Here is a 13376-nt window from a genome sequence, read left to right as displayed (position 1 = left end):
AAGAGAATCGGTAACGCCAGTGAGAAACCCAATGCTACATATCATACATATTTTGGATTTGTTCGGGAATTTTTTTTGAGACAGAAAGTATGCCTTTTGTTTTCCTAAAAAGAGCTGCTGTGATTTCTTTGTATCACTTTTTATAGACATGTTTTTCAGTTCTGAACACTTTAACAAGCCTTTCCTATTTCCTATCCTTATTGTACCCGCTTGGATATGAGGTGAACAGAATCGAGGAGATGAGTAAACATAACGTCAACAGCATTTTCAGTTCTTACTCTTTTCCAAAAGCAACTTAACATTCTTTCTGACACTTGACAGCTTACACAGTTTTTGCCAATTACTTCATTAAGCTCTCACAATGTTAGCTTTTGACTATACACAGGTGTGACCGTGAGCTTTTTTTGGTTCATGACAATTTGAGCGTGTGAATGTAGCTGGCATAGTAACATACTGTTCTCCACTGGGATGAGGTGATCTTGCTAACTTTCCATGCTGGGAAAATAAGCTGGGACATCTCTGTGGCTGTTTTGCAGGTTCTCACCTGTAGCTTGTAGTGTACTGCATGTACAACGTGAACCTGAGTGAAGTGTGAACCATTTTAACTCTTAACATGAAATTCATCAGACTACTTGAATCCCATTTTTGTTGTTGTTATGTGTGTGTGTGTGATAGTTTATTTACAGACAAACATGCAAAACCTAATCTGGCTTGCAGTGTTCCATTTATACCATTTTGGTGCTGTGGAAATACAGCTTTCTTAGAAACACACATCAGTGAATTCATTTTCTTTAATGGGAGACTGCATTTCTTAACCACCCTTAATATATTTTTTTTATTATTTTAAATATATGGCTTTGATGGAAACTGGTTGTTAAGGCTATCAATTTATCACTTCTTGGCTATTCAAACAAATCTGCATGACGTGAATCTGCTTAGAATTCTAGAACCTGCAATTTTTTAATTTTTTTATTTTTTATTTTTTTGGATACTAAACTTTCATAGTCTGACTCTTCTCTTACATTTTTCCACTCCAGCCCTCCCCAGTGACCTTCTTCCCCAGAATCTAGATACTGTTTGCTAGTGGTGTAAAAGACACCAGACTTATGCAGCCCGATGCATATAGTCAATGTAAATAATCCTCTAGCTGTCTGCAAGTGGTGTGCTATATCTGCACTATGTTGCACACACAGGTTGATGGAAAGAAAGAAAGATGAATAAATAATTACCAGATGACAGAAATCCATTTCTTAGGAGCAAGTTGAACCTGTTCGATTCGTAGATACAAAAATATGAGTGCCTGGAAACAGGAAGAAAATACTGCTTGGGCTTTTGAACTCATGCTCCAAATTTCAGTAGCTTTAATTGTTGTGGACACTGAGTAAAAACTGTTACAAATTCTGTATTTAATTTAAGTTTTTTATTTTGAGTAGTCAGGCTAGGAAGAGCTCTTACTTTTTTATGTAGTCACAGAGATATTGTAGATATTGTAGCTGAAGTGCTTGAGGTACTGCCCAGGGGTAGCAGGGTGCCATTCCACATACTGCACTCATTTATTTTTAAGGAAACTGTAGTAATGCTCTTCTGTTTTCTCTTGTTATGATATAAAGAAGCCATAGAAAGATGTTTTATCGCTTTGGTGATTACTTGAATTGATGTTTTAGTAGAACATGATAACATTAATAAAACAGTATGAATATTTCTGCTCATATTAAGATAGAAATTACAGTGACTTTTAATATTTCTGTGTCTGTGTGGTTGTGGCACAGTGGTGTCTCTCTTAGGAGGGAAGAATAGGAACCAGTCTTTTGTAGCAAGACCCTAAGGCTGTTTTTCAGCTCATGTGCATAATCTTCCCCCTTTGTCGCTTTATATAGTTCTCCAGAAACTTTTCTTCACTTAAAGACCACTTTAGCCTACTTTGCAGCTTCACACTGGGTCGGATTTCAGCTGATGGCTTCTCCACATTCACTGACTAAATAGCTATATGTAAATGACATATGCAGGACTCTGTGGAGCTGCTTTTAAATCTTAGATGCTTGATTTGACTCTGAAATGTAGTTTCTGCCTAGAAATTCAGGCCGTTATACTTTTCCAATACAGTATTTATTGTTTTCATCCTCTGTTCTTTAGATAAGAATCATGTTGAAAGGACTGCCCCATTATGAAATCATTTTAAAAATACACATATTAGTATCATGATAATACATGATAATAAATTTAATTTTCTCCAGCTATAACAATATAGCAGGCAAACATGACATGATTAAATTCAGATGCCTACTTTTGTCTTGTACTGGTATTCCAGTGTTTTTGATCACTTTGATCTGCTTCACAGATCTGTTAGAGCTTAATGAAAAGCAATCTCAGAGGAATTTCTCAAGCACTTTTATTGCATGAAGCTAAAAGATGTGCGTGAGGAAATTGTACCAATTGCAAAAGTGTCATCATTTTCTTGAGGAACAAAAACAATTTAAGCATGTTACCCACAGGAGAGAACTTGCAACGGAGAGATGGCATATAAAAAATGTCAACCTTCTTAAAGAGCAAAAAACTATTTAAGTGATCATTTTTTCTTAAAAACCACCTTAGTTTTTTAAATGAATGTGTATGGGTTTTTGGTGTTTTCATAAATTATCTTAGTTTCCATCGTCTCAATCTGTTTAGAGTCTGTTACTGGAATGTAAAGAGAAAACTAGTAATTCTTTCATTTGTCCCACCCTGTAAAAGTCAAACCATTGTTCATTTAATGCCTGTTGCCAAAGGACTTATCATGCAAATGGATGTGAAATGGGGTTAAATGTTTAGCACTAGATTTGGACAATAGACTCCCTTCCTTCTAAAGCTTTAGGTTTAATGAAGGTCTTGATTACACAGGTGCCCTGAAGAATAATTTCTCCCGCTCAACAGGTGCTTCAAAGCAAAGGTCAATTTCTCATTGTACGTGACAATAAAACAAAACTGGTCATTACTCTGTGTCTCAAATGGCATGAACAAATTTCATTTCCAACAGTGAGGTAAGTAAATCTCAGAGAATATAACACTTTTTTAGGAGTTTAGCAAGTGCAATATCTCTCAGAATGAAGAATACTGGAGCCAAGAGCTAATAACCTTTGATAACTTCAATAACACAAACAAAACTGTGCACGATTTGTTGAGAAGACAGATAGCACAAGGAAGATAATTATTATGTCCACTGCCTTGCCTGCCAGAACAACTTTTGCTAATAGGAAAAAAAATAATAAAAATTCTGGAAATTAGTAACTACTAGAAGATCAGATTCAGCAACAGTATTGACAACATGATGTAGTTTTTAAATGACTTAACAAATGCCAGCTTAAAACGAGCAAATCAAACAATAAAAGAAATTATTGAAAGTGATCGTCAGTTGAACTGGAAAAGTCCTTGCATCCGTGTTTCATATTTTTTGTCTTCTACTGCAGAAAAAAACCTTTCAGTCATACAATGCAACAAGAGGTTTTTCCATTATTACAGTACATTAGAAGGAGCTTGAGGCTACCTGCCTCTGCAGTGAGATGGAAAAGAAGACTGACCAGGGCAAGGAACATTTCCAGTTCTGCACAGAGTAAGTCCAAGTACAAGAAGTGACAGTTGTCTGACAGGTAGGGCTCTTGCTGACACTATGGGATATATAGCAACTTATTATAAAGGTAACATTTTTATACCAGTGTAGGAATTGGTATTGTAGCCATATAGAGAATACTGGAAGGGCTTCCACATTAAATTGATTATTATATAGACTAGGAATGTAAAGCTTGGAGAAAATGTGATGGATGATAAAACTAATGTCTTGAATGTAATGAGAGAAAAGAATGGGGAACAGTTATCTGTTGTATTTTCTCATTAAAAATGTTCATATGGACCTAGGGGAGTTTTCAAGTTTGGAAATAAGGATGTGTTTTTTACAGGCTCTATTGTTGAGCTGTGGATTTCTTTCTAGCACATTTCTACCAATACTGAAGGCTTATACAGGTTGAAAAGTGACTGGAGAAATTAACGGAAGAAAATAATTAGCTGGGAGTTGTTATAAAAAAGGTGACAACTTAGTCACAGTATGCTGCCAATATGTGTCTCACTGAAGTTTGCAATTGCATTCTGGAGAGGCACTTTTTATGTATTTGCTCTTTGATTTTCACCCACTGCTTGTCAGTGTGAGACAGTGTCCTAGACTTTGTGATGCTTAATTTGTGTGGTCATTCCTAACCATGTGGTTGCCTGTTGCTGGTGATGTTTCAGTGCAGCACAATGATATTTATGATTTTTTTCTGACTCATGAAGACAGAAAGGTATGGTCCCTGTTTGGAACAGAGGAAAGAATACATGAAACATTCAAGTGCCCACTTGAAGTTGTTTGTATTCCATCAAGATTTGAAAACCTTTGAACAGGAAAAGCTGTGAGCAGCCTGTGTCTAGGAGGTGCAGTGCTTACTGTATTACTAGTTGCAATAGACTGTGACATTAAAAAAGGGAGAACTGGACAGAAATATGACTCAGACAATAGCTCATCTTCCAGGCTATTGCTGGTATGAGCAGAGAAATGAAGAATAGAGGGTGAGAGGAAGATCCAGCAGTTTTCCCTTTTTCAGCTTTATAAAAGTTGATTGTGGTCTACAGATGACACTGACAGAGCTGATAGTTCTCGAAAAACTATTTCATGTTCATAAAACTATTTCAGTTGGCCTTTTGCAATCAAAATTGTGACCAGTTCTGCTCTAACTTGGTTGCTTAACATTTCCACCAGAAAGAAGAGTCTTCCTCTTAAATCTCTTGCACCTTTGTTTGCAACAGTAGTTTGAGAAAAAGAATACCAGAGCTGAAAGTACTGTCTTGTTCAGGGCTTTTTGTTTTTTTTTTCTCTACTGGGTGAAATCCTTCCTAGGTCTGGCTGAGCTATCCAAAGTATTAAATTGCAATTTATTTTTTTTTTTTAAATTATTTTTTATTTTTTTCCTGAGAAGAAAGAAAATGGCAATGTGCTAAAATAGCTGCACATATGAACTCAGCTGGGCTCACACTGCTGCTGCCAGAGTGACAGCTGCTGCTTTGCTAAGAACATCTGAGACTGCCAGAGGGGGTGAGAGGAAAGATCGTGGCAGGAGTCCAGCCCCACACAGATCCATCACTACCATTAAACTTATAGGGCTCCCCAAAAAAGGTAAAGTGTAGGCTCTGGTTCCCACCCCCCTCTCTCCTTTCTCCTTTTCCTCTGTTTTAACTTTAATTTTCTTCCTAGCTGCCTTGTGTTTCTCCCTTTCCCAGTGACTTGGTGGGGGTCTCACAAAGTGCTTTTATTTTTTCTGCTGTTAATATCACTATGCTTGGATCTCTTGACTAACAGAACCTCTGGGAATTACACTAGGTAGGAAACATGTTTATTCTTTCCCACTCTGTTTTGTACCTGATTCTATTTATAAGAGACCAAGTTCCAATAAATACTTAGAACATTTCTATTTTTCCTAAATGGGAGCAGCAAAGGAAGGGCCTGATGTTCCCAAGTCAGGATGGAGAGAGAGGTAAATGGAGGATCCATGTCTTCAACACTCATTCTTGCTCACTGTGGGCCAGTGCTTGGCTACAGTGATCCACACCAAGATCATGGGCTTGTCGGTAATGTATTTAAATGGTAATTATGATGTTGTGGTTAGTCTATTCTGTAGACCAACATGTATCAGTTTCCCCCCATGACACCTAAAGTTTAGAGTTGTAGATATTAAAGTTTAGAGTTGTAAATATAATTCATATTATTATTATTATTATTATTATTATTATTATTATTATTATTATTATTATTATTATTATTATTATTTCTCCTCAATATTCACCTCTGTCACCATTTTCTCCCCCTGGAAAAGCCACCTCCACAGATCCTCTGCAAAATATTATAGCAGCTCTGAAATGTAGTACTCTTATGTTGGAAATGCCTTGTTTTATAGCTAGTTTCTAACACAGTTGCTATCTATTCTCAAAGAACTGTAAACTTTCTTACTGCTGAGACTGAATGCATCACTTCTGTCTGCAACTATTGAGCCAGCGTTTTAAAATCTCTAATTCTTTAGGGTTTTTTTGTTTTGCTTTGTTTACTTGTTTGTTTTTATTAATACAATCAGATTTTTCTAGGAAGGAAACTGAGAGTTTTTTTTAAGACTTACCCAATTTTAAGGAAAGGTTTATTGATTAGATTTTGAATGCATTGAGTTTTCTAGCCGAACTTCTGGGCTTCTTTTTAGCTTATCTGGCATGTGTCTTAAGCATCAGGTTTGTCGTTGTTTTAAAGATTCTATTTCTTAAGATCTCATTATTCCTGACCAGATGCCAGTAGTTCCTATGGAGAAAAGGTGCCCCTTATGAAAACCTCTTCTCCAGATCAAGGAGTCTCTCTTTCCACTATTCACCTGTGTGTCTTACTCCTCTGGGAGAGAGAAGATGTACAAGAAAAGCATTTTTGATAAGTTTGCCACCTGTGATCCTCTCCCCTGGAACAAGTTTCCTGTGTATGTATCTTTTTTTATTGAAACTCCTACCATCTTGCTCTGTTTCTGGAATAATTATAATGCATTTCTCTTTTCATAGACCAGCCAGTGTGGGTGGACTGATTTCCCCTGGCTTCATCCATTCCTTAGTCTGAACGTGACTCTTCTTTCTAGAGGACCAGTGAGATTTAACAATTCTCCCTCATTACTAGTCTGGGAAGTAGGCAGTACAACTTTGCATTAAGTTGATAGTACAGATGTAGGATGCTCAGTCATACTGTAGCAGCTTAAGTAACTTCACAGCCTCACAGGTAGTTCATAAGCTGCAACTTACTACAGTAATAATGATGGAAATGAACCTCTTGTGGCTTTAATTGGAATGAGACATAGAAGAAATGGATTCCAGTCCATTGTCAGTGGTCTTAGGTAAGTTGCTCTATATTGTTTATCCCTTGGTATGTGGGAAACAAAGAGCAATTCTATACTTCCATGTTTATTAATAAGTGCCATAAAGAGGTCTGCTTTCTTTGTATACAAAAATATCTCAAATCTGTGTCAAAGTTTTGATGTTACAAGTAGATAAAAGATTATAATAAGGAAGCTTTACACTCTTCTCTTTTTTTCCCCTTTGTTTTTGTGGTAGTACTGGGTGTGTTTTTCACTGAGCATCCAATATCCCAAATATCTCAAAATCTGGGATACTGGGCTGAATTAATTTTTAGCCTGACCAGATACAAGAGTTCTATTAAAAAAAATAACTGTTAGATAGGTATTCTAAGAGTTAAAAAAAAAAAAAATCAACTAAATATCAAAGTGCTTTAGAAGTTTGTTGGTTTCTTGAAGCACCTGCATCAGCACAGTACAAGAAATTCCATGTCAGACAGCATAATGGTATGCAAGCTTACCTAAAAGATTGTTCTGAAAGTAATGCCTTTATTTATCTACATGGAAAATGCAATAGATACAAAGAACACAATAACACTACTTGATAGAGAAAATTCTCAGCTACACAACACTCTTTCAACACAGTCACCACCATTAACTATGCATTTATCCAGCAATGAACAATAACCTGCATGCCACACTTCCAATAATCTGCGCTAGTGGAACTAAACCATTGTTTCACAGCTTCTACAATGGCATCATTGCTAGAAAAATGTTGTCCATGCAGTCCATCTTTCAACAGCTTGACAGATAGAAGTCAGAAGGCACTGAATCTGGACTATGCGGCAGGTGTTGTAGGACAGTCTAGCTAAGACTGGCAGTGTGCTCAGTGGTTTTCAGCTGGTATGGGAACAGTTGTTATCATGTTGCAAGATTTCTCTTGTCTTCTTCTCTAGCCTGACTCTGGAAGTTCCAGTCTTCATCTCAGCCACTGTCACAATCATCAAATCGTAGAATCATAGAATCTCAAGGTTGGAAAGGGCCTACAAGATCATCTAGTCCAACCACCCTCCCTTTACTATACCTACAGAAAACCACTAAACCATATCTCCTAGCTCCTTATCCAGATGCCTCTTGAACATTGCCAGGGATGGCAACTCCACCACCTCCCTGGGCAGCCATTCCAGTGCCTGACCGCTTTCTGTGAGAAAAAGTTCCTTCTTATTTCCAGCCTAAACCTCATCTGATACAACTTGTGGTCATTTCCTCAGGTCCTGTTTGTTGCCTGGGAGAAGAGGCCAAGCCACTCCTCGTCACAACCTCAATTCAAGAAGTTGTTGAGTGCAATGAGATCTCCCCTAAGCCCCCTCTTCTCCAGGCTAAGCAATCCCAGCACCTCGAGCCTCTCCTCATAAGACTTGTGCTCCAGACCCTTCACAAGTTTTGTTGCCCTTCTCTGGACATGTTTCAGGCCTCAGTGTCGTTCTTGTAGTGAGGGGCCCAAAACTGAACACAGCACTCAAGATGCAGCCTCACCAGAGCTGAGTACAGAGGGATGGTTACCTCTCTGCTCCTGCTGGCCACACTATTTCTAGTGGAGGCCAGGATGCTGTTGGCCTTCTTGGCCACCTGTGCACACTGTCGGCTCATGCTCAGCTGAGCATCAACCATCACTCCCAATGTAGTTGTCAGGGTTGATAGTTTGTCCAAATTCCAGGAAGTCCAGAAGGATCACCTCTTTCCCATCCCCTATGACAGTGCACATCACTTTACTCACTCAAGGCTGCATCTTGAGCTTTTTCTTCAATAGGAAATCCACATGTCACCACTCCGTGCACCCCTGTTTTGACTCTGCCTCATAGTGATGACAACATCTTGTCAATAGTAATAATGTGATCCAGGAAACTGCCACCTTCAGCCTTGCATGGGTTCAGTGGGTTCTGACAAACCTGTCTACGATGTCTGAACACTGATGTGACCCACCTGGTGTGCAGTGTGCAACATTCTATAGTTGCATCATTTTTTTCCAGTGCACTGAAACAGATATTCAGCTCCATTCACAATTCTCTGGTCATAAGCTGCCAATTAATGGAGGGACACTTTCTTCATTCTGTGGTGACAGTTGTGCACAACCATCTAGAGTATGGCATGTCCTTCACATCACTGTCACCACTGTTGGAGTGCTGTAATTTTCTCCTCACGGAGCAGTGTAGTGATACACCTTAACTTCATACATGCTTCCACATCAGTTGCCATTCTGCCAGACTGCCCCTCTGCTGCCATCTGTCACACAGCAACACAGAGTAATGGAATACTGGCAAGAAGCTTCAGCCTCTATGGCCAAACCATCAACATTGTCCTCTGAAACTGTGGGCCAATGTAACAAAATTGGAGGCAGTAGTTTCGGATCAACCCCTGTGCTAAGGTCTGCAAGCTGTACAGACATACAGCACTATTGTGCCCCCACAGAGAGATGATTAGCTAAGAAAACTTCTTGTATTATTTCTGTACTGAAGCTGTCAGTTAACTATGAATTCAATGGCGAAGTCAGTACAGACTAAGTCTGTCCATGTTTGTCTGAACTGCTAATACAAATGATTCCCTGGGATACTGAGTGATTGTGTGTACACAGGAATTTTTTCAAAAATATCTGCTCTGTGTATTCTCTGTTTCTTTTGCTTGTTTTGGTAGCTACACTGTAACCTTAACTAGAGGTTACTTTTGTTTACTGTAAGCATGAGGTTCAAATTCTTTTACATAATGTTTTACTAAATCATCACCATTACATGTTGGATGAAGTCCTTCTGCTTCTGACGTAGGAAGTGTATTCATGGATCATATGTTCCATTCCTTGCATATTTTCCATGTTTATTTTGTGCTGTTCAAAAGATTTCCTCACAAAACTACCATATAGAGTACAATTATCTTTCATGGTCTAATATTTGTTGGCATTGTTACTGTATGAAGTAAAACAAGCATCTGGAGACGTGAAAAACTCTTGTTAAACTGTTGTATGTCTGTATATCTCAAGTCACTGAAGACCCTCTATTCCCTAATACTGTCAGAGAAATATTATTCTTCATGAAACATTCTCTAGTGGATTATACCTGCTGATTAATCAGATGAGTAAACAGAATTTACTTTGTAAATTTGCTGTAATTCTTTGCCTTTATTGTTCCAAACTTCAATTTCCAATCCTGTCCTAGTCTGTTTCCTTGCCATTATTAGAACTGGGTGTAATAGCATTGTGTATTTCTTTCAATGTATTTTGTGAAATTGAAAGGCAAGGGATGATTTTATAGTCAATCTTTATATATACTTCATGTTTATATAGCTAGTCTATACAGAGAAATGATAACCATTACTTCTGTATGAACTTCATGAATTGCAAGTAATCCTAGTAAAGCTAAGCACAAATAGTTTCTGTGGGACCAAGCAAATACTGTGAATATTTCAGTTTCTGTATATCTGGTCATGTAATACACGCTTACTACTGCAGAAATAAAGGAACACGAAACCTAAGAGATAAGCAGCACAATCCACACTGGGGTTGAAAGCTTGCTCAGAAAATTAAAATATTTTGGAATACAGTTTTGCAGTCTGGACAACCCAATTGCCACTGACATGAGTAGCCTTTTTTTCACGGGTTCTGACTTAGCGGAGGAGAGATGCATACTCCGTTAGCACTTTCCTGTAGAGCCAACTGCCAGTGCCAAGCTGCCTCACTCATACCTAGGTGTGCCTGACTTTTCCAGTCAGTTAAATGTTCAGAGTCTACGGTGCCTGGATGATTCCACATATGAAAATAAGATTACCCTTCAGTCTGCCAGAAAGAATAACCTCCAGGCAGATAAGAGTGGAAGCTTCTACATGATATGCTTTCCTTCTAGGCTGTAAGCAGTTATGCCTACAAGGCTTTCAACTAACAGGAGAATTTAGAATGTTGACAAAGATAAATGTTTTGTGGGTGAACCATTAACTGTCTTTTCTCTCCTCTCCCCTCCCCCCCCCAAAAAGCAACATAGAAAACCACACAAAAATTGGCGGAGGAACGCATTACTGCTAAGGCTGCTGATTTTCTGAGCAGATATGACATTGATATCTCTATAGCAGGCCCAGAAGCCCAGTAAGTCAGGGAGTTCTGACAGAGAGAAAGAATTATGCACAGAAAGCTCCTATTATGAAGGTGAATAATTTAACAAGATAGGAAAAAATGAAATGCTGTGGATATGATATCTTAAGTACTGAAGGATTAACTTTACTGCCTTAGCTCATACATTCCAGTTATTCAGTGGAATTTTTTCTTTAATGTGGATTTCATTTCAGTAAATTATTTGGTTACAAATGTAACTCCAATAAACTAGCAATGGGATGCTATCCAGAGTTATACAGTAAATAAGGGATCAGCACCAATTTATTTTAGTACTGCAGTGGATTTTGTTTTCAAAACACCAAGTGCGGATGTCAGGTTGTACATCTCCTGCACTGGTGGAAACAGATGGAATTAATACCTTTTGTGACCTTGAGAAGAGAAGACAAAGATGCCACTCTCTGGAGGTATAAGTGAAAACGTGCTTTTGATTTCTTCACTTAGAGAACTAGAGATAGTGCCTTTGATTTTGAATCTGCTAGAGCCATAATAAAATCAGAAGGTTTAAGAGGGATGCTTTTGGCCGAGAGGTGGGGAAAGCATTGCCCTTCCTACCTTCAGAGCCTACCACAGACTTGGAGGCTGTTGTGGGAGGACTGCAGAGCTTATACCTAGGGTATGTAGTGGAAAAGTAGAGCTGCATAGCATTTGTATATTTGTATAAATATATTCACCTATCTCTTTGGTTAACAAATGTTTTTCTTCAGTGGAAGCTGTTCCTCAGGCACTGTGAAAAGAAACCAGCCCATAATTGTTATATTTTGCTCTTGCTGTGGCACCAGAAAGGTAAAATTGAAATTTATAGGGTTTTTTTTTGTTTTTGTTTTGTTTTGTTTTGTTTTGTTTTGTTTTGGTTGGTTGGTCGGTTGATTGGTTTCTTTTTCGTGTGTTTTGTTGTTGCTGTTGGTTTTTGTTTTAAACTGGAGATGAGGCTTGCAAAAGTGGTTATCTCAAGTTGAAAGTCTGAGAAGCTATTGTAACTTTTTCTAGTACTCGCATCTTCAGGCTGGAGACAAGCTTACTAGTGTGTGTGTGTATGAACAACCGATGATTTTCTACCTATCCTGTTACTACAACTAGAATATTTTCAATTTTCTTGGTTCAGTTGATTAATATTACCCCTGCTTTAAAATATATTTTTCTGTAAAACACCTTTTCTACATACTCCATATGCTCTTCTTTGGAAGTGGGTGCTCCAAAGTCTCTCTGGAATTGAATCTTTTCAGAAAGCTTTTCCTTTTAATGATTACTTGGAAATCACTTTGAATGTTTGCTTCATTAGTTAATTGCTAAATTTCACCTTGTTGGAGTTTGGTTTTTGTACGGTAATTTTTCATCAAGAGCAGTTGAAAAGGATATAGTGCTGAAATGGCTCATGATTATTATATGTAGTGATAGGCTGGAGACCTGGGGAGGAGACTGCTTAGTTATGCAAAAAGACCTTATTCATGAGATTAAAAGCTTCAGTTTCTCTAATTCGAGTAATGACGCCCAGCAGGACAAGGTGGTCCAGATGGTCATCTCGGCTACTAACTGTTTTCTGAGTAAATACCTAAAGCAGCAAAATACCCATAGAAGCTGTCAAATATGAGTGTTGTGACTGCAAGGAGTAGAGTGAATTTTATAAAAGATGCTTTGCCAAGGAAACTTCTGAAACTGTTGTAAAGCATGGATTCCAAGAGGAAGGAGAAACAGGGAGAAATTTGAAGAATAACTGCATGCAAAATGAAAAGATAACAACAAAACCAACAAACATACAGGACTTGTGTTCTTTCAAAATTAGGACCTTTGTTTTCCTTCAGTATTATTAGGATTTCTGCATAAACAGTCTAACAGCTGTTTTCAATAACCATAAGTTTTCCTTGTGTTAAAGTCTCATGCTTCATTAAGAGTAAATAGAAATTTATCAACTTAGAGAATTCAGTGGGCTCATGTACACGGAGATTATTCTGCAAGGCCAAAATCTGATTCTCATCTTGTTAGATCCTTATGGACTTTTTCTTAGGTGATACTACAAATTTTATTTTATAATTTCTTTAGGATCGGAATTAAAAACATTTCATATACATTTGAAACACTTGAAAGAAGTTACTTAGTAGAAAATGTTTCTTGCTTGTGTTTGCTTCAAACTGGTCAAACCTACATTTCAAAACTGTGGAATTTCCTAAGAAGGAAAATTTGGGTTCCATATGCTTCAGAGTGTAAATCCTGTTCTGTCCTAGAAACGCTCATTAAAGTGTTTCTTTATTTAATTATTTTTGAAGACATGTTCTTGTTCCTTTCCTTATCTCGTTGGAAAATAATGGTACTTTAAATCTGAAACTCTGTGTTACTTTGAAATGTAATGGACC

Source organism: Coturnix japonica, chromosome Z, assembly GCF_054131305.1.
Source record: "Coturnix japonica strain WE chromosome Z, WE-NBRP24, whole genome shotgun sequence".
In the NCBI taxonomy this organism is placed as follows: domain Eukaryota; kingdom Metazoa; phylum Chordata; class Aves; order Galliformes; family Phasianidae; genus Coturnix; species Coturnix japonica.
The sequence above is the reverse complement of the archived record's forward strand: the minus strand, read 5'-3'. Positions refer to the sequence as shown.